This window comes from Mesoplodon mirus (genome assembly GCF_964341445.2).
Source record: "Mesoplodon mirus genome assembly, chromosome: X".
NCBI classification, from domain to species: Eukaryota; Metazoa; Chordata; class Mammalia; order Artiodactyla; family Ziphiidae; genus Mesoplodon; species Mesoplodon mirus.
The window spans coordinates 4,203,176-4,226,321 of NC_138981.1; the positions used below are offsets into that span (position 1 = coordinate 4,203,176).

The 23,146-nt window shown below is 44.5% G+C and overlaps 1 long non-coding RNA gene across 1 annotated transcript in view; it reads right to left on the reverse strand.

The window, feature by feature from the left end:
• LOC309796507 overlaps nt 1-23,146 on the reverse strand; it is a 308,229-nt gene that overhangs the window by 70,929 nt on the left and 214,154 nt on the right. The window contains exon 3 of the long non-coding RNA XR_014292467.1: nt 22,375-22,516. This is a non-coding gene — a long non-coding RNA (uncharacterized lncRNA). The remainder of the gene's footprint in view (nt 1-22,374; nt 22,517-23,146) is intronic.

A 23,146-nucleotide genomic window follows, 5' to 3' on the forward strand; every position in this document is an offset into this window, starting at 1 on the left:
ATAAGCTAAGAGCGGGATGTGTAATTCTTCCCCAGAAGCAGGAGACACTACACTTATCTCAAAACATCAGCCATGGAGGACCTAAGTTTTTGTTTTGTTTTGTTTTTGCGGTACGCGGGCCTCTCACTGTTGCGGCCTCTCCCGTTGCGGAGCACAGGCTCCGGACGCACAGGCCCAGCGGCCATGGCTCACAGGCCCAGCCGCTCCGCGGCATGTGGGATCTTCCCGGACCAGGGCACGAACGCGTGTCCCCTGCATCGGCAGGCGGACTCTCAACCACTGCGCCACCAGGGAAGCCCGAGGACTTAAGTTTTAAGGCGGAAACTTAATTCAGAGGGAAACGTGATCCACGAGAGAAGCAATTCCAAGGGGAAAGGAAAGTTCACAAGAAACAGAAAGGAAAAAAGAAAATAGCAACGCTCCACGCCACCTGTGGAAGATTCCCTTTCGGCCCAAGAAGGGGACCTCATGCTGTATTCTCAACATGTTTCAGAATTCCTGGACGCTGGGCAATGTTGTGTGCATGGCTGCTTCCTTGGTTACTGAGGAGATGATACCTAGAAGAAAAAAGGTCCCTCTGGAGGACAGTGGGCAGTCAGCAGCTCCAAATCCATGTCAGGGCCAATAGCAACTGCGATCTTAATAAGCATTGAGGCTTCGTCCTTTTCCACAACCAAATAACACAACTGCGCTTGAAGTGGCTAAGCTCACGGAAGGGTGAAATCATCACACTCATAATAAGATATAAAAAAAATGAACACATTTTAACAGTTATATTTAACTAGACAACTGAGGAATACAAAAGTCGATGGTATCACTGGTTCCAAGGAAAAATTTTTTAAAAGGATAAAATTATAGGCTGGGAATGGTGATGTGAAGGTGTATATGGAAAGTCATGTGGCTTTTCCCCAGGGTGTGGGACACAGCTAATTAAACCTGATTAAGCCCAAAGGGAACAGGAGAGAATTTTTGGGTCTCTAAGAAGTATTTTGCATTGCTGTCTGTCACCCACAATTTAGGGAGTTGTAAAATAGTTCAGGTAACTCAGGAAACTGCTGTGCGTAGGCAATGCATAGTCTTCTTTGAAGCACTTTCCCCCCCACCATTCTGTATCCCTAAATTCACCTTCCAGGGAACCTCATTCTTTCAGATTTGATTTGTGTTAAATCCCACACCATTTTCCTTCTGAATACCATGTGACTCTCAAGTTAAACTCGTGTATTTTTAGTAAATGACACAGAACATAAACACACAAATGTGCACAGTCCCTTCCAAAAAAACAATCAGCCTTTGGAACTCTTAAGTGCGTTGTGAATACCCAAGATATGTTTTGAAGTCTCTGCTCAGGATTATCCTTAGAAACCACCACAAATTACTTTGAACAACCTCATTGGCGGCAAATTTATTTTCCTCATGTTCCGATTCATTTTCTGGAGCAATCAAAAGCCATTTATGAGTAAGTTTTAAAAAAACAGGTGGGATGGATGGACCTAGAAATTATTATACTAAGTGAAGTAAGTCAGACCAAGAAAGGCAAATACCATATGATATCACGTATACGTGAAATCTAAAAACGGACACAAATGAACTTATTTACTAAACAGAAATAGACTTGCAAACATAGAAAACAAACTAATGGTTACCAAAGGGGAAGGGGGGAGAGGGGTAAATTAGGCATTTGGGATTAAAATATACACACTGCTGTATATAAAATAGATAAACAACAAGGACCTACTGAATAGCACAGGGAACTATACTCAATATCGTGTATATATCACATCATTTATATGTATGTAGGTATGTATGCATAACTGATCACTTTGCCATACACCTGAAACACTGTAAATCAACTATACTATACTTCAGTTCAACTATATCAACTATACTTCTGTTGAAACACACACACACACACACACACACACACACACACACACACGAGGACTCCAAGCTGAAGAATAACATTCTGAATTTAAAAGCAAGGAAAACTGTCAGTGTAGCCTAGACTGCGTCGTCCCCTTTTGAACCAGTAACATTTTCCCCCAATCTGAAGGCTTAGACAGGGTTGCCAGTAAAATAAAAAAGTAAACACTATGAGGTCCGACCACCGTAATCTGTAAATAGAGTATGTATAGGGCAACATTTGTGCTTGCACAGGAAGCGATGCTTTGTTTAGACCACATTCTTCCTGCTAAATGATTCTGATTCTCTTCATAGCCTTGCCTTGCCTTTGAGTGACTTCACAACTCAGGAGGTCCCAAATGACCCAGAGTACTGCAAAATAATTCTTGTCAACAGACACGAAAATTCTGCCTTTGGAAATTCAATTGACTTCTCTGCCCCACAAAAACGGAAGTCAGTTTGCTTCCGTTTGTCCGTTCATGTCCACGTTTCTGACCTAGAGATAGGACTCTTTTTGCATTGTTCTAAGACGGAGCTTAACAACCTACCACTGGTTCACTCAGCAATAATGCGTTAAAGGCCATCTCGAACATCTGTTCATTTTATATTTATCTGAGAGTCGTGGTTTTACCTTTTCTTTGAAAATTATCCTTTCAAAGACCTTTTTTTCATAGAATGGACTTGCCTTTTGGAAAAGAAGCATAGCAAAAACTTCCCGCCTTTTTTTTTTACATGGATTTTATCTTTAATTAAATACCACTTCATAATGCTATTTGCACATAGCACACACATTTTTTTGAAAAATAAGACATGCCATACATTAGTCACTAAATCAACAAAATGTGAGCTTCCACATAGAATATATTCTAAGGTGACAAAGTTCCGCTTAGAGATGTATTTCAAAGTTCCATTGAGAAAACAATCACAAGATAAAACTCTATTTTATGACGCTGCACTCTTGTCTTGGAAGAAGTTTGTCCGTTTCCTGACCTTTTTTGTTTCCTTACAGTGCAAACTCGAAACGGAGCTTGAATGTCACGCTTGTGATAAATCTTTTTTTTAAAATTGATAATGCTTGTCAGCAAAACCGTTTTTGTTTTGCTTTGGGCCGTTAGTCCTGTCTCACTGTTGGGGTTCAAGACGTGCTACCCCCAAACATGACAGGTTGGCATATGGAGTATTTTAAACTGAAGGAGTTTGAGAAAAGGACTGAAGCAGGACGGTCACACTGATGTCTTCCTCCCACCCCACCCGCCAAGCTTGCCCTCCTCCCTAAAACAGGTCATTAAACTCCCATGTGAGAGGCACCCTCGCTGGCCCAGGAGGAGAGAAGACGTTCTCATCACCAGAGATGGGGATTTGGGGGCTGAGGAATCTGTACAGAATAAACCTTGTTAAACTTAACCCTCACCTTCCTAGTTACCTCATCACCCTTTACTGCCCCAAGCCCCAACCCCTTTGTCTTGTCAATTCTGCACAAATTTATTGTTTGTCTGAAAGGTATAAAAGCTTCCTGCCCAGCTCACTTTCTTGGGTTTTCATTCTCTTGTGAAGGCTCCCAGGTAAACATTTAATAAAATGTGTATGCCTTTCTCCTGTTGATATCTCTTGTGTCTGCTTCATTTTCAGACCCAGCTCGAGACCCAAAAAGGGCGGAGGAGAGTTCTTCCTCCTTTATACTGTCATAGAAATATTCTCAGAAGTCAGACCCCTTGCCATCCTGTGGTCCTTCTCCTGCTTTTTCCTTCAAGCAGTCGGTAAGAAATCTGGCCACGGCTGGCCAGGGGCAACAGGGCAGGGGGTTTCTGGGTGGAGACCCAGACCATTAAAAGGGGACCAGCTGGGAATTGACCTGAAGCTTGGAGAGGACATCTCAGCTGCTAACGCCCGCTTGTGTCCTAGCTCTCGGGAGCCACCGCCTTGGTCTCCTAAAATTCCCTGGAGGGAGAGCTAGGGGCCGTGTTCTCATCTGGAGAAGTGGATTCTCTTCCGAGCTCTCTGGTTGCTGATAGAATTCATTTCTTTGTGGCTGTCGAACTCAGAATCGCTGGCTTCAGAGAGACTCTACTGTGTCACGTGTCTTGCCTCTAAAGCTTCTTTGAAAAGGCTGAGTGCAGTGGTCAGGTCCACCCAGGGCAATCTGCCTATTGATTTACTCAACGTCTACGTTTGGGTTAGGGACCTTAATCACCTCTAAAATATGGCATCTACTAAAAACCCTTCACCTCTGCTATACACAACCTAATCACTGGACTGACATCCATCACATGCAAAGACCATGCCTACACTCAAAGGCAGGGACTATATAGGATGTACAGACCAGGGGGTGGAAATCTTGGGGGCGTCTGTATCATTTTGCCCCTTGCAGTTGTCAAAAAAATCAGATATTCTCCTAGAGATTCTGTGCAGTGCTATAGCAGGACTGAGAAAATCAGTATTGTCTATGACTTGAGCAATGTCAATTTGATTTTAAAGGTCATCTTTCTTTTTACCTTCACCCAAAAGACTTAATTAAGCTGTGGATACCTCTAATGAGAGATTTTGCTGGTGACTGAGAAATGAACAGCATGGAATAACCATGCTCCTCTATTTTTTTTTTTTTTTTTGCGGTACGCGGGCCTCTCACTGTCGTGGCCTCTCCCGTTGCGGAGCACAGGCTCCGGACGCGCAGGCTCAGCGGCCATGGCTCACGGGCCCAGCCGCTCTGCGGCATGTGGGATCTTCCCGGTCCGGGTCATGAACCCGTGTCCCCTGCATCGGCAGGCGGACTCTCAACCACTGCGCCACCAGGAAAGCCCCCGTGGTCCTCTATTTTTAACAAAATTTTTCTGCTAGCTGCTGATTTGCTTTATTCTCAGTAGAGTTAACTCAGGCATTCAGTGCAATAGACTGAATGTTTGTGTCCAACCCCCCAAAAATTCATATGTGGGATTCTGACCCACATGGGATGGTATTAGCACTGGGGTCTTTTGGAGGTGATCAGGGCATGAGTTCCCATGAATGGGATTAGTGCCCTTATAAATGAGACACCAGACGGTCCCCTCACCCCTCCCACCATGTGAGGACACAGCAAGAAGATGGCCATCTATGAACCAGAAAGTGTGACCTCACAAGACAAGAAATTTGCTGATGCCTTGATCTTGAACTTCCCTGCCTCCAGAACTATGAGAAATAAATGTCTGTTGTTTAAGCCTCCCAGTCTGTGGCATTTTATTTTGAGTTTTATATTTTTTTAATACAGCAGGTTCTTATTAGTTATCTATTTTATACATATTAGTGTATATACGTCAATCCCAATCTCCCAATTCATTTTTGTTAGAGCAGCCTAAACTAAGATATTCAGATTCAGGAGAGAGCTCGTAACTCTTGGAGGATGAGACAGTGTACTTGCCCAAAATAGCAAAATAAAAGAACATCATGCATTGTTTGTATTTATAGCTGAGTCTCTTTACCACCATTTAAGATTTCTGAGTGAAGCTCTTCGGTACTAGGTATGACTCAGGAACGGAAGCCAAGAGTACAGAGGGTGGGGTTTGAGACCGGCAAAGGACCATATACATGTCCACTCAAGTACCTTCATTCAGTGATGAAGCGCTCGAAGCCCTGACATGGCAGGGCTTCCCACGGGTCACAGAGGGAGTGGGTTTGGGATGCACCAAGACCCCGATTCTCAGAATTCTAGCCCCCTGAGTACTCCATTCTGCTTCTGTCCTCTGTGGCTTAGGGACGATGACCGCATACATTGGGAGGTCTGCACAGCCAGGAAGTGCTAAACATCGATGCTGGAAAGTAACAGAATCCAATCCTTCTATGAAACTATAGCATATCTCTACTTGGAATTCTCTGAGTGCACTTCTAGCCTTTGGACCTCAAGAGAGACAGGATAACACCTGAAACACCAACCCCAAGTCAACAATGTCAACAAAAGCAGCAAGGTCATAGGAAGACTCAGCTCAAGCAATCAACATCAGGAGGGTGAAAGCAGTAGGAAGGCGGGCGGGGTTATCACATACGGATACACTAACAAGGTGAGGGTCCCTGTGGTCTAGAAGGAGGGAAAGTGAAGAGCTGGGACCACATGGTTCCCTCCTATACATTCAGTCTCGCCCTAGCACAGGTTCTAGGTACATCAGCTTCTTCGCCTGGATTCGGCTTCAGACCAACCTTCATCCTAAATTTGCCAGATTCGGGTTTTGGTGCCCGTCATGGGAATACTGCCCGGTTTGTGAGCCCAGTTCTCTGCGCTACACCATCTCACACACGTGGGCTAACAACGCAAGCCCTGTCTTGCTCTTCACGCCTCAAAACTTTTCTTGCCAACTTGCCTAGTCACCCAGTGTCTCCAAAATGGGGGCTTTGCTTTCTTCTTGCTAATTTTTTTTTTTTTTTTTTTTTTTTTACCAGAAAAGTCCTCCTTCTAAGCCATGGGGATCAAACTTGACTACGTACATGAATCCCATTGGAGTGCTTGTTAATTAAAACACTCACTGCTCTGCAGCAACATGGATGGACTTGGAGGGTATCATGCTAAGTGAAATAAGTCACACAGAGAAAGCCAAATACTGTATATATCACTTACACGTGGAATCTAAAAAATGCAACAAACTAGTGAATATAACTGAAAAGAAACAGACTCACAGATATAGAGAACAAACTAGAGGTTACCACTGGGGAGAGGGAAGGGGGGAGGGGCAACACAGGGGTAGGGGGTTCGGAGGCACAAACTGTTAGGTATAAAATAAGCTACAAGGATATATATACTGTCCAACGTGGGGAATAGGCCAGTATTTTATAATAACTACAAATGGAATATAACCTTTAAAAATTGTGAGTCAATATATTGTACACCTGTAACGTATACAATATTGTACAGCAACTAAAAACGTTTTTTAATTAAAAAACGAATTAAAACACTCCTTGCTGAATCCACTCCCTCCGCCCCACCTGCCCCGTCCCGAGTACCTGACTGAGGAGGTGCGGCTTGGGGTGAGAGTCTGCATTTCTAAGCGGCTCCCAGGAGCTGGTCTGGAACCACACCTTGGGAGCCAGGACGCTACGAGGCAACATGGCGTTCCCGGTCATCAGTTCCGCTGTCCGTTCTCCCTGGTTTCTTTCAACTGCCTGGTTTTGTCGGCATCCCCTTTTGTCAGCATCCACGTAGGGAGCTAACCTTCTCCAGATGATCGAGCAGGTGCCTTCCCCACCTCCAACCTCCAATGCTGTGAGGCAGGCAGCATTAGCTCCATCCTGCCAATGAGGAAATCGGGCTTGGAGCTACTGAAGAACTTTCTCTCTGCACAGAGTTTGCAAAAGGCCAAATGAGGATGCCAGCTGAGTCTCTTCCGCCTTCCGCCTCTTTTTACTTCCCACTGTACTGTCAGGCCACAGGTCAACTCTCTCCTTTTAGAATCCGGCTTCTGACAAAGGTCCGTTCCCTTTCCTCCTTCCGTCTCTTTCCGACGCTCCTGAAAGCAGTGGCTCACAGGCAGTCCACCGGGAGCCAGCACGGGACCCCAGAGATCAGTAGTTTTGGAAGCCCCAAGTTCAGGTTCAGCCTGTCCTCACCCATCAGAGACCACGTTGCCGTGGCTCTTGGACTACCTTCTAGACGTCAGCCAGCGTCTGTCTGCCCTTGTGAGGTGGAGAGGCATCGTTTGGAGCAGGATCCAGTTTCACAGCTTTCCCTGATTGGCAGGTAGAGCTACCCAAAGGTTAATTACGCCTCGTACCTCCAGGTGGCCACAGTTTTGAAATTAGTAGCGCGGGCTGAGAAATGGGCAGTTTCGCACTGCAGTAGCTGCCCGGGTGTCCTTTATGGAAGTTGTCATAATTGATATTTCCTGGGTGACTCTTCAACTCATGACCATTGTACATTAAAATGGACCCTACGCACTTATCAACGTTGAAAAATGTATTTACGCACAGAAATGCCACAACTGAACCAGCTCAACTTAATTAGGTCAACGGCACTTTAGAACTTTGGGTCCACAGCAGCGTTCTCTGTTTGCAGGAGCGCAGAGAAACACCCATCTTGAAAGGAGGGTACGGCAGGGAGAGAGGATGCTTCCCTCGTGGAAAAGGCATTCCGTGACTCTGCGAATGAGGGAACGTGCGGGCTGGTGTCTCAACTCCCAGCCGAGCCCCCCTCCACCCAAACAGGACAGACATTCAGACTGGATGGCTCGCCGAAAATGACACGAGGAGAAGTGACCAAAGAGAGAGAGCTGGAGGAGGCTCCTTTTTATCCTAATTTTATCCCTCCAGAAACTGGACCTAGCCATTAAAGGTCACACAGACTCCCTCTCTCATTCAGCAACATGTAGCACTTTGCCATTTCCTAATGCCCTGCTGTGGGGATTTTCTTCCCCCTGAATGAACCCAATAAGTTGTCAGAGCAAAATGTCCTACTTAAGTATGGGAGCACATCTGGTTGAATTTCTTACTTTCGATCTATTTTCGTTGTACCCTCATGGTGTCACAAAAGCCCACAGAGCTATCCAAGACAAATAAAAATGTTACCCAATGATCTTGCGTTAAAAAAAAAGTCTCTTTTTTAAAAATTTATAAGTTCTCTCTCTCTGTATGTGTATATATATATATATATATATATATATACACACACACACATACACGTTATTTATATGTTAGTTACATATATATATTATTTCCAATAGATAATGTATTTCTTGAGGGTAGCCTGTATCACAATTTTTTATCCTAAACACCTTAAAACAAGATTAAAGTGCCACAGATAGCTAACACACTTTTTTTTTTTTTTTTTTTTTTTGCAGTATGCAGGCCTCTCACTGCCGTGGCCTCTCCCGTTGCGGAGCACAGGCTCCGGACGCACAGGCTCAGCGGCCATGGCTTACAGGCCCAGCCGCTCCGCAGCATGTGGGATCTTCCCGGACCAGGGCACGAACCCGTGTCCCCTGCATCGGCAGGCGGACTCTCAACCACTGCGCCACTACAGAAGCCCATCATGCACTTTTAATATGAGAAAAAAATTTAGGTTGTTTCCATGTCTTGGCTATTGTAAACAGTGCTGCTGTGAACATTGGGGTGCAGGTATCTTCTCAGGATAGTGATTTTATTTCCTTTGGATAAATACCCAGAAGTGGAATTGCTGGATTATCTGGTAGTTCTATTTTTAATTTTTTGAGGAACCTCCATCCTGTTTCCACAGTGGCTGCACCAATTTACATTCCCACCAACAGTGCACAAGGGTTTCCCTTTCTCCACACCCTCTCCAGCATTTATTATCTCTTGTCTTTTGGATAAAAGCCATTCTAACAGGTATGAGGTCATATCTTACTATGGCTTTGATTTGCACTTCCTAGATGACTAGTGATGGTGAGTGCCTTTTCATGTACCTGTTGGCCATCTGTATGTCTTCTTTGGAAAAAATGTCTATTCAGATTCTCCTCTGACACTCATTTTTAACTGATTCATTAGCTCCTGAAGCTAAGTCACGAGAAGATGGAACTCATTGCTTTATTGGTCTAAATGCCTCATCTTGCTGAACAAACATTAAGAGAAGCATCCACCAGTGACCAAAATTTTATCACTTAATCAACAGAGTGCATTCCCAAACTGAATATTTTAGCTTTTTATCTGATCTTCACTTAGCTATTTTCCCAAGGTGAGATGCTATTTATAGATGTGCAACTCATCTTAAACTACTTTTTCTGATGTCGCTAAAGAAAAAAGTCCGAAATATCAGCAGAAGAATGCAAATATTAGCATGCTGCTGATATTCAACCGTTTCTGACCTACAAAAAAATCTCAATTTCATGTAGCTCAACCTGGAAATAATTCATTAAATGAGAACTTGCCATTTACATTGTCCTTCAGAATGAGAATGTGAATTGAGAGAGATGAATGATGGATATTTTGGTCTCATTGTCTGAAATGGTTTGTATTGAATTCAAGAAGTATTGATTCATTGACTCATTCTTTCAAGGAAGACTTATGAATATTCATTGAGTGTCCATAAATAGGCTGTATTGTGTGGGTACAAAAAGAGGATGAAACACAATCTCTACCCCAAAGAAAAGCTTCAGTGTGGTCTGATTCTGGCATGTTCTAGAAAAGGTGGTGATCTCAGGAAAATGAGCACCTTTCTAGACTTCTTTGCCACAGTCTTGGAGTATTTTAAGAGCCCTAGAAGATATTACCCAGCTTCTTTCTAATTTCCAGTTAAAGATACAAAAATTAGTACAGTATGAAGAAGTCGGGCTAGACATAAAAAAGAGCTTCCTCATAATAAAGCAAGCTCTTCTCTGAAAACACATAAGATGTCCGTTTTCCAGGAGAGGGTTAATCTCTGGGTGGGTCCTTTTTGAGGACAGACAGGAGACAATAACCTCTCAAGGTTCCTTGGCTGTGTGCTCTGATTCTCCAATGCATAACATTTTTACCCCCCCATCCCCATGGGGAAAAATAAAGATATGGAATAAAGCACTTTTACAACTTTGATTAACTTTACACAGAAGGACGAGATCCTGTACTTGGAAGGTGAGCTTGGGATTTGTAAAATGATGAGTAAATTTAGTAGCACCATAAAGCATAATGACCCTGCTACGGAAAATGGTAAAGGGACGACATAACGTCGCCAACTCTTCATTTTCTGGGGGGAAAGGCTTAATAATAACTATTATAGTTTATAATGGGACTTAGTGGCTGCCTAACTGTGTTTTGATTTTCCAGGATTAGCGCTCGGTGCCATAATTGTAATTCCTCCCGATTGCAGACTGCACTGCAGTTACCCAGCCACCTGATTCCTTCTGAGCGCCAGCCTCTGCATTCTTTTCGGGCTGATTTGAAGGTAATGAAACAATCTATATTTAGGTGTTTTGCAGAGGTTTTTTTATTTTTGGCTAAATGTTAACTATACATGTTTCCTGTAGTAAATGCTGCTAAGAGCGAAGGAGTAAAATGGATTTTCAGGAGAAAGTATTTGAAACCTGACTTGACTTTAATCAGTTTCATCTCATCTCCAATCCCCAACTCACTTTAGAGGCTGACGAAGGATAAACGGAGAGACAGACTGTATTTGTCAATGTCTATTCAAAGGCCATCGACTATTTGATGGAGAGTACAGTAAACACCTTAGGAGGTTCCCCCATTTAGACTGCAGGGAAATAGAGATTTCTGTACAAACAGAGGCCACCTTGGGAGCACAAGCAACACAGCATCTTAAGATGCCAACTGTGGGACCCTCATATGGCAGGTATAAAGGCTCATAGGGCTGCACACTTGTATAAACTGAATCCCTGCTTCTACTTTAGGTCCCTATACGAGTTCTCTCCTTTTCATTCTCACCTGATTTCTGTTTGGTTTGTTCATCATTCTGTTGGTTTATTTATTTATTTTCTACATATGTTCTATGTGTCTTTCTAAGCCACCTTAAAACCTCTGTGGAAAAAGAGAGATAATGAGTGGATGTATGGATGGGTGGATAAGTGGGTGGATGGATAGGAGAGGATGGGAGAATGGATAAATAAATGGATGGGTGGGTGGATGAATGGATGGATGGGAGGATAACAGGATGGGGTGGATGAATGGATGGTATATTTATGAATGGATGGATGGATGAATGAATGGAAAGGTGTATTTGTGGAAGGATGGATGGATGGAGGATGGATGGATGGATGGAAAGGTACAAAGGTGACTGGGTAAATGCATGGATGGATGGATAGCTGCAAAGATGGATGGGTCAATAGGTAAGTGGATGGATAGGTGAGTAGGTAAGCGAATGGATGGGTAGATGGAGAGATGGATGGGTCAATACGTAAGTGGATAGATGGGTGAATGGGTAAATGGATGGATGGGTAAATTTGTGGATGGATGAATAGAAGGTTGGGATGGATGGATGAATGGAAGGAAAGGTGGATTTCTGGATGGATGGATGGATGAATGGATGGAAGGATGGACAGACAGGTGGATGGGTGGACAAATGAATGGATAGATGGGAGGAGAAAACTTAGATAGATGGATATATAGATCAATATATGGATAGATGGATGGATGGTGGGTGGATAAATGGGTAGATGAATGAATGGATGAATGGACAAAAAGAACCCTGAAAGAATGCACGCTTATGTCAGCAAACCTCTTGGGTAAACGTCATTTTCTACCACATGACGATTTGTCCCGTCCTTTTCTTCCTCTCCACCATTAACAGTGCCAGTGCTTTAGTTTAGTTTTTCATTCATCAGCTCTCAAATCAATTCTCATTCTTCAACTCTCTTTCCTCTGAGAAACTCCTGTTTCTCATGCTCTCCTCGCTTTTTCCAGAATTTAGGCACCCCCTTTTTTCTATGCCCAAATCATCTCGAGTATAACTTTCTTATAGCACAGACCATACCCTTTGTCATCTTTCTGTCTCCTTTGACAAACAGTGGGGCCTCTTCGAGGCTCCTGTTTTTGTCTTATCTTGGTATCCCCAGCGCTGCACAAGTTGTTCCGCATGTTGCAATAACAGAAGGTAGCATTTATTAGGTTTCTCCTGTCTACTAAGTGTGTCACATATACTTCACTTGTATTGTGTCATTCCATCCCCACAACAATCATACGTGGTAGGTATTGATGTGATTCTTATTTATAATGAAGAAAGTTCGTTAAGGTTCAGAGGGGCTTGGTGACTTGCCTAAGATCACAAAGCTGATAAGTGGTGCAATGGAGGTAGAAATCTAGGCTGTCTGACTCTAGAACACACATTCTTCATGCACAGTATCGTCCCAAGTGGGTGAGAATTGGTTCTTGGGAGGTGAAAAGAATAATACTCATTTTACGTGCAGAGTTCAGAAATACAAACACAGAAGCAGCATATCTGTTAAAACTTCATGGGGGGTGGATTGGGAACAAATGTGTGAAAAAGCACTGTAGTGTGCAATCATGAAAACACACTGAGAACTGTTCACAATAGCCAAGACATGGAAACAACCTAAATGGCCATCAACAGATGAATGGATAAAGAAGATGTGGTACATATATACAATGGAATACTACTCAGCCAAGAAAAGGAACACAATAACGCCATTTGCAGCAACATGGATAAACCTAGAGATTGTCATACTAAAGGAAGTAAGTCAGACAGAGAAAGACAAACACCATATGATATCACTTATATGTGGAATCTAAAATATGACACAAATAAACATATATACAAAACAGAAACAGACTCACAGACATAGAGAACAGACTTGTGGTTTCCAAGGAGGGGGAGTGGGGGAGGAATGGAGTGGGAGTTTGGGGTTAGCAGATGCTAACTACTATATATAGGATGGGTAAACAACAAGGTCCTACTGTACAGCACAGGGAACTATACTCAATATCCTGTGATAAACCATCATGGAAAAGAATATGAAAAAGAACATATATATATATATATATATATATATATATATATATATATATATATATGTATGTATGTATGTATAACTGAATCACTTTGCTATCCAGCAGAATTAACAACATTGTAAATCAAATGTACTACAATTAAAAAAAAAAGAAAAAAGGCTGAGAAACACTGGGTTACACTATTCACATCCATCTGTTGTAGCATGTTGCCTCTCGTGAGCAGATGAATGAATGGGTTTGCCAACGCAAGGAATGTAACTTCAGAGATTCCTTCCTGGACCTCAGGAGTGTGGTGAGCAGACTCCCAAATGAACCCAGCTCCTGATTTATGCCCCTGTTTAATCCCTTCCTCTGAGTGTGGGCTGCCTGGTGACTTGGTTCTCTCCAACAGAATCCAGCAAAGACAATAGATGCACTTTCATGATTCGGTTACCTACGAGACTGACTTCTGTCTTTCTAGCAGACTCCTTCTCTCTTGCTGGCTTGTGATGAAATACGCGACCACAGGAGAGGTCAAGACAAGACATGGACGGACAGCTCCAGGTAACAGCCAGCAAGGACTCTCTCTCTCTCTCTCTCTGTCTCCCCAGTCACCTGCAAAGAACTGAATCACTGCCAAAAGCCACATGAGTTTAGAAGCAAACTCTTCTCCAGTCAAGCCTTCAGGTGAAACCCCACCCCAGTCCTGGCTGACACCCTGGCTGCATCCTCGTGAGACCCAGCTGAGCCGCACATGGAGTCCCGACCCTGATGTACAGAACCTACGTGATGATAAAAGTGTGTTGTTTGAAGCCAATGATTTTCTGGTAACGGGTTACACAGCAAGAGATCCCTAAGACAAGGAGTTTAAACTCCTTGGCTTGAAACCTCAAGAAAGCGAGACCCAAGATATCAACATAAATGAAAAGCAGATTCTGTGAGTTTGTTTTCACATCACTTGACAACATCTCCATGGAATCTGAAGCAGATTTGAAAGTTATGTTCGCAAATGGTTATGTTTGACAAAAGGTGTAGGGAGACCAGAGTTCACTTGCTGGGAAGCTCAGTCCTTCAGAATCATCCTCCACAACAGCGAGTTGTTATGTGTGTGCGCAGATCTATATACAACTGAGTGTTAGATTTCTTTATTTAATGGTGGCTACTTAGTCAGCTAGCTAGGATAGTGTTTTATTTGGGAGACCAGCATCCCATGATAAATGCCAGTGAGCTACCAACCCAGGGATTGATGGATGGAAGGACACACAGGCACCCATGGGTATGAAATAGTTTGTTACACACATAGAAAACAGCAAGAGCATTTCCCAAGGAGAAGGGCTGAGGTCTGAGCCAGAGTGAAATGACAGCAAGGCGGGAGGGAAGTTCTGGGTTTCATTGTGTTAGGGGATCCGACCGTGGTGAGGGTTTCTGTGTGCACAAGAGTTAGGATTTTCCTGTCTTGAATTTCCCCACCACCTTCTAGGCAAGTAGCTCCTGATCTTTTTTTTTTTTTTTTTTTTTTGCGGTACGCGGGCCTCTCACTGCCGTGGCCTCCCCCGTTGCGAAGCACAGGCTCCGGACGCGCAGGCCCAGCGGCCATGGCTCACGGGCCCAGCCGCTCCGCGGCATGTGGGATCCTCCCGGACCGGGTCACGAACCCGTGTCCCCTGCATCGGCAGGCGGACTCTCAACCACTGCGCCACCAGGGAAGCCCTCCTGATCTTTTTTTTATTGGCTTGTCCAGCTGTAGGACAAAAGAGAATGAGGGAAGGGTCGAGTTTGAAAGCTGACAGTAGTCAAACATCAAAAATGGAGTCTCATATCTTTTCCCGGAAAACTCCTACTCACCCTTCAAGACCCAGCTCAAATGTTCCCTTCTCTGATGAATCCAAGTGGAAACTGAACTCATGGGAGTCATTCTCTCCCCCACCCCCAAAATCTTCATAAAAGTATTTACCTTGTTCTATGTTTTAATGGAGTCAGACCCTTGATTACAGTGGCCACCTAGTGACAGGATATATTAAAACAATAAGTGAAACATTATACATGGTATGACTGGTTAGGAATGGGTGAGATTATCAAGTGTTGATCTAAACTCAATAGAGGAAGGTGGGCGTCACTCACGTGCAAGGATTCGTAGGATCACTGTCGAGACAAGAAAACAAGCACAGGAACAGAACTGAGCGCAGAGTCAGGACGCAGAATCCTTGACGTGAATCTAGAAGGCGCCGTTGTCACACTGTCCGTTTTCAAGGTCTATCCTTATAGATAAGGTGACCACATGCCCTGATTCACCTAGGGAAGTCTTGACTTACCCGTTTCTCCAGCAGATTTACAGACGAGTGTTGCCTTTCGCTCCCCCAAAATGTCCCAGTTTGGTTGAGAGGTTGAATGCATTTCCTCTCATCTTCCACGTGCCTAGAAACCGCTGTAATCAACCACAGAATTGTAAGGGGTTTGGAAGAAGCTGGTTTCCACCCGCCTTGATGGACCTCATCATCGAAAGCAGAGCAGTTCCACGTTCATTGCGATTAATATCAAAGCATGATTTAGGTGCCACGAGCATGAAGAACTGTTTTATTTGTGAGGTGACCTGGACGCGAAATCTCGGGGGTCTTCTAACAGTAACAGCTGACCGGTGTACAGAGCTCTGTGGTCCACGAGGGACTTTCACCTATTTGTCTCCACTGCTCTGTGGTACATAAAGCACTTTGCTCTACTGGTCTCCATTAATCCAGAAAAACTCTGTGTGTGAGGCAAAACAGGCGTTATTATCCCCAGTTTAGACGTAAGGAAGCTGAGGTCCAGAAAGCTGCGCAGAAGGGCCATTTACCAAATCGGAAGGATGCAGACTTGATCCTGGGGGCGGGTGGGAGTTCCCATCCCACAGACTTCCCTGGCTCACGCTTCTCGGACGCACCGGCACTTGTGACGAGTGTCTCTGACCTGTCTTGACAGGAGAAAGATGGAGAGTACACACTGGATGCAGGACGCGTGTGCCACACTCTGGTTGAGAACGAGCATCCGTCAGTTAGAGGATCCCGATGAGGATTCATTACAAAAGGTTCTAATAACACAGCATGTTTGCAAATGTAACTTCCCTCTTCCCAAAGATCCTCAAGGAAGAAGAAGAAGCCATGCTTTTGTATTTGTTTGACTGTCCTCATTCCATTGCCCTCAATAGTTGCTCTGCGATGCCCCTATTATTTCCTGAACCTCCACGGGCACAGCAAGGTCTGATGATAGGCGTACGGGGCTTTGAACTTGCTTTTCGAATCTCAAAACTCAACCATTAGAAAGGTGGCCACCACTGAACGATCAAAGAAGACTGCCCCCGCCAGGAGAAGATCAGACATTCCTCTTACCCCAGGTGTGTGGCTTTGCATGGAAAGGGTAAGGTGAAGGGAGATAAAAGGGGTAGACCCTTCAGGGGTGACCTGTAACATGTGGACTTATTTGGTTTACAGGAGATCTCTGAAATGTTCTCTCTCTTGGTTGCACTTCAGAAAGGACGTGGCCTGTTTCCCACTGCATGCTGGACCCCCTGGGTCCAGCAAAGTCATCTAAGATTTTGCCAGTCAAATTGTCTTTCTATCCACTTTATTTCTCTGTCATTACTGTGCCACCCAGATCCCGGAGAGGCCCGTGAGCGCTGAAATAGGGAGACAGGCACAGATTTTTGGTGGTCACGAATGACTCAGAGCCAATGTGTTGTTGACTCAGAGGGTCATTTACTCTGACCTCTTCTGACATGGACTGGGTATAACATACTTTTTGCACAAATATACTCCCAGTTGTCCCAGGGACGTAAACTCCCAGGAAAACCCAGTAGGCAACAGAAAGGAGAGAAGGAGCTTAGTACATTTATTGGAAGCTAATTGCTTGATTTACTCGAGGGCTGGCCAGCTGCGGACGTCAGTGGAGCAGTGTTGATAGCATTTGCTGAATTTTCATCTTGACTTAGGGGGAAATCCTAGGATGCCGTGGGAATGTGGCCTCTGTAAAGACTGTAACATATTTGTATAGACATAAGTTGGAGTTCTGAGCCCTTGGGCAAAACTTTCCTAAATTCCTCTCTTGCTCTTCTTTCCCTTTCCAGCAAACAGAGATACAGGAGAAAGCCACTCCCCTTTTCTCCCAGGCCCCTCATGGTAGGATCTGCACAGTGTGGTCAAGACCCTTCTCTCTGATGATCTGTTCCCACCAGAAACAGGAAGGAAAGACACTTAGTCAAGGGGCTTCACTCATACAGTGGAGGGCATTTTTTTTGTCTGTAAAGTAAATGAACAACTTCCTTTAGTGCCTTTGGCCCTAGAAGATCAGCCATCTGTTCTAGAAGGTCACAGGTGTAAATGTGAGTCAGTGAGCTTCAGGCCGAACCGTGAGCAGACGTGGGCTTTGGCGTGAAAGCGACACGGCCTCAGACGGCCAACTGGAACATCTGGCCCCCAACTGGCCCCTTGCCTCTTCTGTCAAAGCAGAGTAATGAATGAAAATGCTGCTGCCCGTTACAGATGGAAGAGTCCCTCTAGCTCTCTATTAGTGAGCGGTCAAGGCATTTTTGTTATCTCCATTGACCCCCAAAGCCCCAAGAAACAGAGACTTCCCAGTAGTCACCAAGACAGTCCAGAGAAGACAGGTGTCTTGAGCTTATAGGCTGAAAGCAGGTGTTTTGAACCAAGAGGTCAAGTGCGAGAGAAGGCCATGGAGGGTACGGAAGCCACCCAAGTCAACTGGCAGTGGGAGAGAAGGCAAGCATCCTCCACAGCCCAAGATGCTCCCACCCTCCATGGCATCTTCTGCAGAGCAGGGCGTCTTGCTGCCTGCTGGATTCTAATTTGAGGATGTCACCCCCCAAGATGAGCCACTGATATAATTAAAACACAATAGCTGGGCTTCCCTGGTGGCGCAGTGGTTGAGAGTCTGCCTGCCGATGCAGGGGACGCGGGTTCATGCCCCGGTCCGGGAAGATCCCACATGCCACGGAGCGGCTGGGCCCATGAGCCATGGCCGCTGAGCCTGCGCGTCCGGAGCCTGTGCTCCGCAACGGGAGAGGCCACAACAGTGAGAGGCCCGCGTACTGCAAAAAAAAAAAAAAAAAAAAATCACCCGATCCTTAAGGTAGCATGATATTCCCCACGATAAATGAGTACAACTGTGTTTCAGAGTCCAATATTAGGGAGAATGCTTTAATATGTTAAGATTTACTTTCATATTTAACTAAAGGAGTACAGATCAGTATTGTAGAAGATACAAAGAAGTATAACAAAACAAAACAAAAAAAACACAATAGCTATCCTAGGGTTGATTTCTCTCTTGAAACCAAGAACATCTATGTAGTATCTCCCCATGTGTTAGACACTAGAGAAATCACAGCCAACAGGACAGATGTGGTTTGAACCATCAGGGAATGAAAATGCAAACGGGTTGTATACAAAATAAGGAGCCTCACCAAAGGAAAAGTAGGGGATTGTAGGGGGACAGGTAGAAAGGGAATCTTACCGAGACCACAGAAAGGGGAATGGCTTTCAGGAGAAACGGGCGTTCGTAGGCCTTGCACCAGCCCCGCACACACGTGACCCTTTTAACCCAAGTTCAGGCAGTTTAGTGCGTTGAACGAACGTGTACACGAAACCTTAGTCCTGAAAGTGATTTTGCCCACCAGGCACAGCTACCAGGAAGACAGCCCTGAAGTTCTGTTTTGTTTTGCACTGGGGTGGAGTGAGCAGCAGAAGGTAGGAGAAGGCCACAGGCAAGTTTAAGGCAGTGGGACAGGGAATCACAGCGCATGACAGAGAGCCCTGGGGGACTCAAGGGAGGGCAGGGAGCAGTACCACTGACCACAGACTAAACCTTCCTATTCTGCCTGGGGCGGGGGCTCAGCTTCTGAGTGTCTGCAAGCTTGCCTTCTGCAAAAATCCCAGCTGGGAACTTGCACAAGCCCTTCTCCTGGCTTTATCCTCTCCGCGGAATCAGAGCTTCTAGGTTCTAACAGAGTCAACAGAATCTTATTAAGACATCTGTCTAATGTCAACAGCTTATCTTCACGGGAACACTACTGCAAATCCACCCACCGACAAAACGAGTGTGTACAGAGAGCGAGCAGACGGCCCCCTGGAAAGACGTTCCAAAAAATATGGGTCACGGAGAACGGCAGCGAGGGACTGGAACTGATTTTCGATCTAGACCTGGAAATAGTGACATGAGCACTGCAGCCTGGTGGATGGGTCGTAGTCTATCAGAGACCTACATGTTTATTATGGAAAGAGAGCACCCTGCGGTGGTTCTTAAGCAGTGGCATCTACGCATGTTCTACATTGTCTTTGTCATTTTTTGTGGCCGGAAGCCTCATCTTCTAGAGCAAGGTTCCTCCCCTCTACTGCAACTCCCTGAGTGCCACACCTGATGTTTTTTTTTCTTCATTTTTTACTTCTGAAATGCTCTGTTTGGGCAACTTCCTCGCTTTATCCCTGCAATGCCAGTCCCAAGCAACAGTCACCCACCTACGCCTCTCACAAATCCCTTGATAGAACCGCAGATCACGCTCAGCCTGGAAGTGTTATTAGCACAGCTCTTGTCTGCTCCCTTTCCTGTTTTCCCAAACTGTCAGGTGGGGTATAGAGAAGTGTTTGCTGCTGGCGATCAGGAGGCTGCCTTGTTACGTTGGGTAAATGACTCAGGCAGTGACACGAGGTGACACGCCACCACTGCTGTGGGCAGCCCACCTGTCTGGAGTGAAAGGGGAAAGGTGGGCTGATTCCCTCGAAGCAAAACTGCCCTGGCAGACGGCGAAGACCCCTCACCTCCACGTTACTGGCTGCAGGGGCGTGTTGAGAAGATGGTGTTCTCTCTCTCTCTCTCTCCCCATATGCATTTAGAGTGAAGCATCTCTGAGGGTCCATGGTCACCCGTAGGATGGTCCAGATGGATGAGGAGGCCAAGCTGTACCTCCCAGGCCAAGTTACAGACACTCACAAGGGGCTGTAACTGAGGGTAAGCCCAGCTTGGACTCTCCCTTCCAAATCCTCTCTTCTTCCATGGCCTCTGGATTCCAGGGGAGGGCAGAGGGGAACACAGACGGATGATCCTAGGACCCGATCTACCGCTTTGACTTCTTCTCTCAAAAAGGAGGTGGGGATTTGCATGTGAAAGATTGAAAGAGGAAACGCTCTTCCAAGAGACATGAATCTAACGATGGGAGAAACATTACGGGCTGGTGTTTTTCCCTTGGAATTTAAGGACAATCATAGGAAGTCTATAGCTTTAAAACGTTCTCCCCTTGTTATATGTTTCCTTGCACCTCCCCGTGGTACAGCCTACACATTATTGATAAGAACTAATGCCACAGTACCTATAGCAAAAATTCAATAAATTCAGTACACTGTTACCTGACAGGTGGTAGGTAAGTTGCTTACACAGCTGGGCTGCCCTACACACAACTGTAATTCTTGGCACGTACCGGCTCAGACTTGGCAGTGGAGGGTAGGGGATTAGGGTTAGAAGTGTCCTTTCATAGTCTACCTGCTTCTGTTGATCATGTGGAAGGACAACGTTCTTCCCAGGGCTCGTAGGGACCAGGAGCTTCAGGTGAGGATCAGCAGGGGGGGAAAGTAGTCAGTGACGCACGTAAGAGCGAGAAGCTGCAGGACCAGCCCTCTGTTTAGGGGGCAGTGGTGGCAGAGAAGGCAAGACAGCGGGAGGCCTAGGAGAAACCCCTGTCTTTCCCTACCCGTTGGAGAAAGGTAAGCCCCTCGAATGATGAGGGCGATGTTTTCATTCACATGTATCAATTAATTTCCATCACGGTCTTATGGATGCAAGTACGGTAACCCTTATTTTTAAAGACGAGGAAACTGAGCCCCCAAAGGATATGTGACTTTCTCCAGGATATGCAGTCGCCTGTATTTTTATATGTAACTTAAAGTCAGAAGAGGGGTGTTATTTCCTACAGATGATTGAGTTTTGCCGGTTTAAAATGCTGACCCATTTTCTTTCTTATCGGATGATTCTTAGCACTTGGATTTAACAAAAGCTTAACTGAGAAACCAGTGTCCAGAGCTTGTACGAAATACAATCATTCAGCGGCCATCAAATTGCCATTTTCTCTAGCATCCGTCGCAATGTAGTTTAAGAAAAACCTTCATCTCCCAAACCTTTGCTGGCTATTTCTAATGAAATGCCTCTTTCAGAGGTAATCTCTCACTATCTTTTACAATACTGTTTCTAATACCTTCCCCCAACCAGAGTGGAAACTATAAATGTTCACTATTGATCTTCTTATTGAAAAATGGCATTATAACATGTCACTTTAGAAGCTTGAATGCATCAGAGAAAAGCATGAACAGAATTTAAATTATAGGAAACTGAAGGTAGCTGATTGGATTTTTAGCCTATTAAAAAAATAATAAACTTATTTATACGGACAGTTTTTCAAAGTCTTTCATCCTGTGTGGTCTCGAATCCACGGTGAAATGGGGGGTTAATTCTAAGGTCTGTCGGGGAAGGAATAAAGAGAATGGGGCGCGTGGGGGGGGGTCTCATGAAAACCATTTCAATAAGAAATAATCTGATAAGTGAGGAGTGTAAACATCTGGAAGGTGGCCTCACAGAGTCCTGAGTGAGTCCATTTAGTGATAAATGTCAACATCAGGACTCTCCAGAGGGAAATAATTGCATTAGTCACTGCAAATAGACATAAAAGATTAGCCTTTCTTGGTTTTTTTTTGTTTGTTTTTTCTTTAGTGTTCATACCAAGAAGACAGTTAATGAGTTTCACTGACTCTATTCGTTAAGAGTAAAATAAAAAAATGTAGCAAATTACAAAGAAACATCTCCATTATCGAAATCAGCCTAGGGAGAACAGAGTGTGTACACACTGCCTCAGTCTCATGCACACGTTAGTTGGAAATCACTCCGCACACCAAGTGTCACACGTTTTTATGGGGACAGGAATGAGCTGAAAATCAGGCAACATGTAAAATAGCCTCTGGAAAACCATACATTGTACCCTTTTAATGCTGGCTAAAGCTACAAGGGAAGAGAAAACTCCAGTGGGCAAAAAAAAAAAAAAAAAAAATAGAGAAAGAGATGGAAAAAAATGAAGATAATATAAATCTCATAAAGATTTTGGTTTACCTTTGTCTTGCGATGAAAATGAGTTTCATTCAAATCCAATCCTTCAGTCCAGGATGTAGGTGTCTTGGATCAAGTGGCATCAGAAAGTCAATAAACTTTTGGTTGATGTATGACATACCGAAGAAAAGTGCACAGATCATACCTGTATGGGAAAGTGAAGGATGGCACGGTGAACGCAGACATGTCACCACCATCCAGGTCAAAAAGTCAAGCATTAGCTGCATCTGAGAAGCATCTTCCAGTGACCTCCCAATAATTACCTCTCCCCATGTCAAAAAGTAACTGTTTCCTAAATTCTAATATCATACATTCAATTTGCCTGTTTTTAAACTCTCTATAAATGGAATCCTACAGTATTTATTACTCTGTCTAGGTTCTTTCATGTAACATTACAAGATGTATCTATGCTGTTGCATGGGGTGGTTCATTCAGTTTTTAGTTCTAGGCAATATTCTTTTGTATGAATACACCTCAGTTTATTCATTCATCCTACTGTTGATAAACCTTTAGGTTCTTTTCTTGGCTTTAATGAATAGTGATGCTGTGAAGATCCTTGGACAAAAGTTTTGGTGCAGGTATGCACACATGTACGTCAAGAATGGAACCAGGTATATCTATGGTCAGTTTTCATAGATACTGCCAAACAATTTTCCAAAGGGTTGCACTAATTTATACGTCCTCCCACCAGCCTTGTGAGTGAGTTCCAGTTGCTCTATATCTTTGCCAACACTTCCTGATATCAGTCTGTCTGTGGTAGACGTTTTGGTGGTTG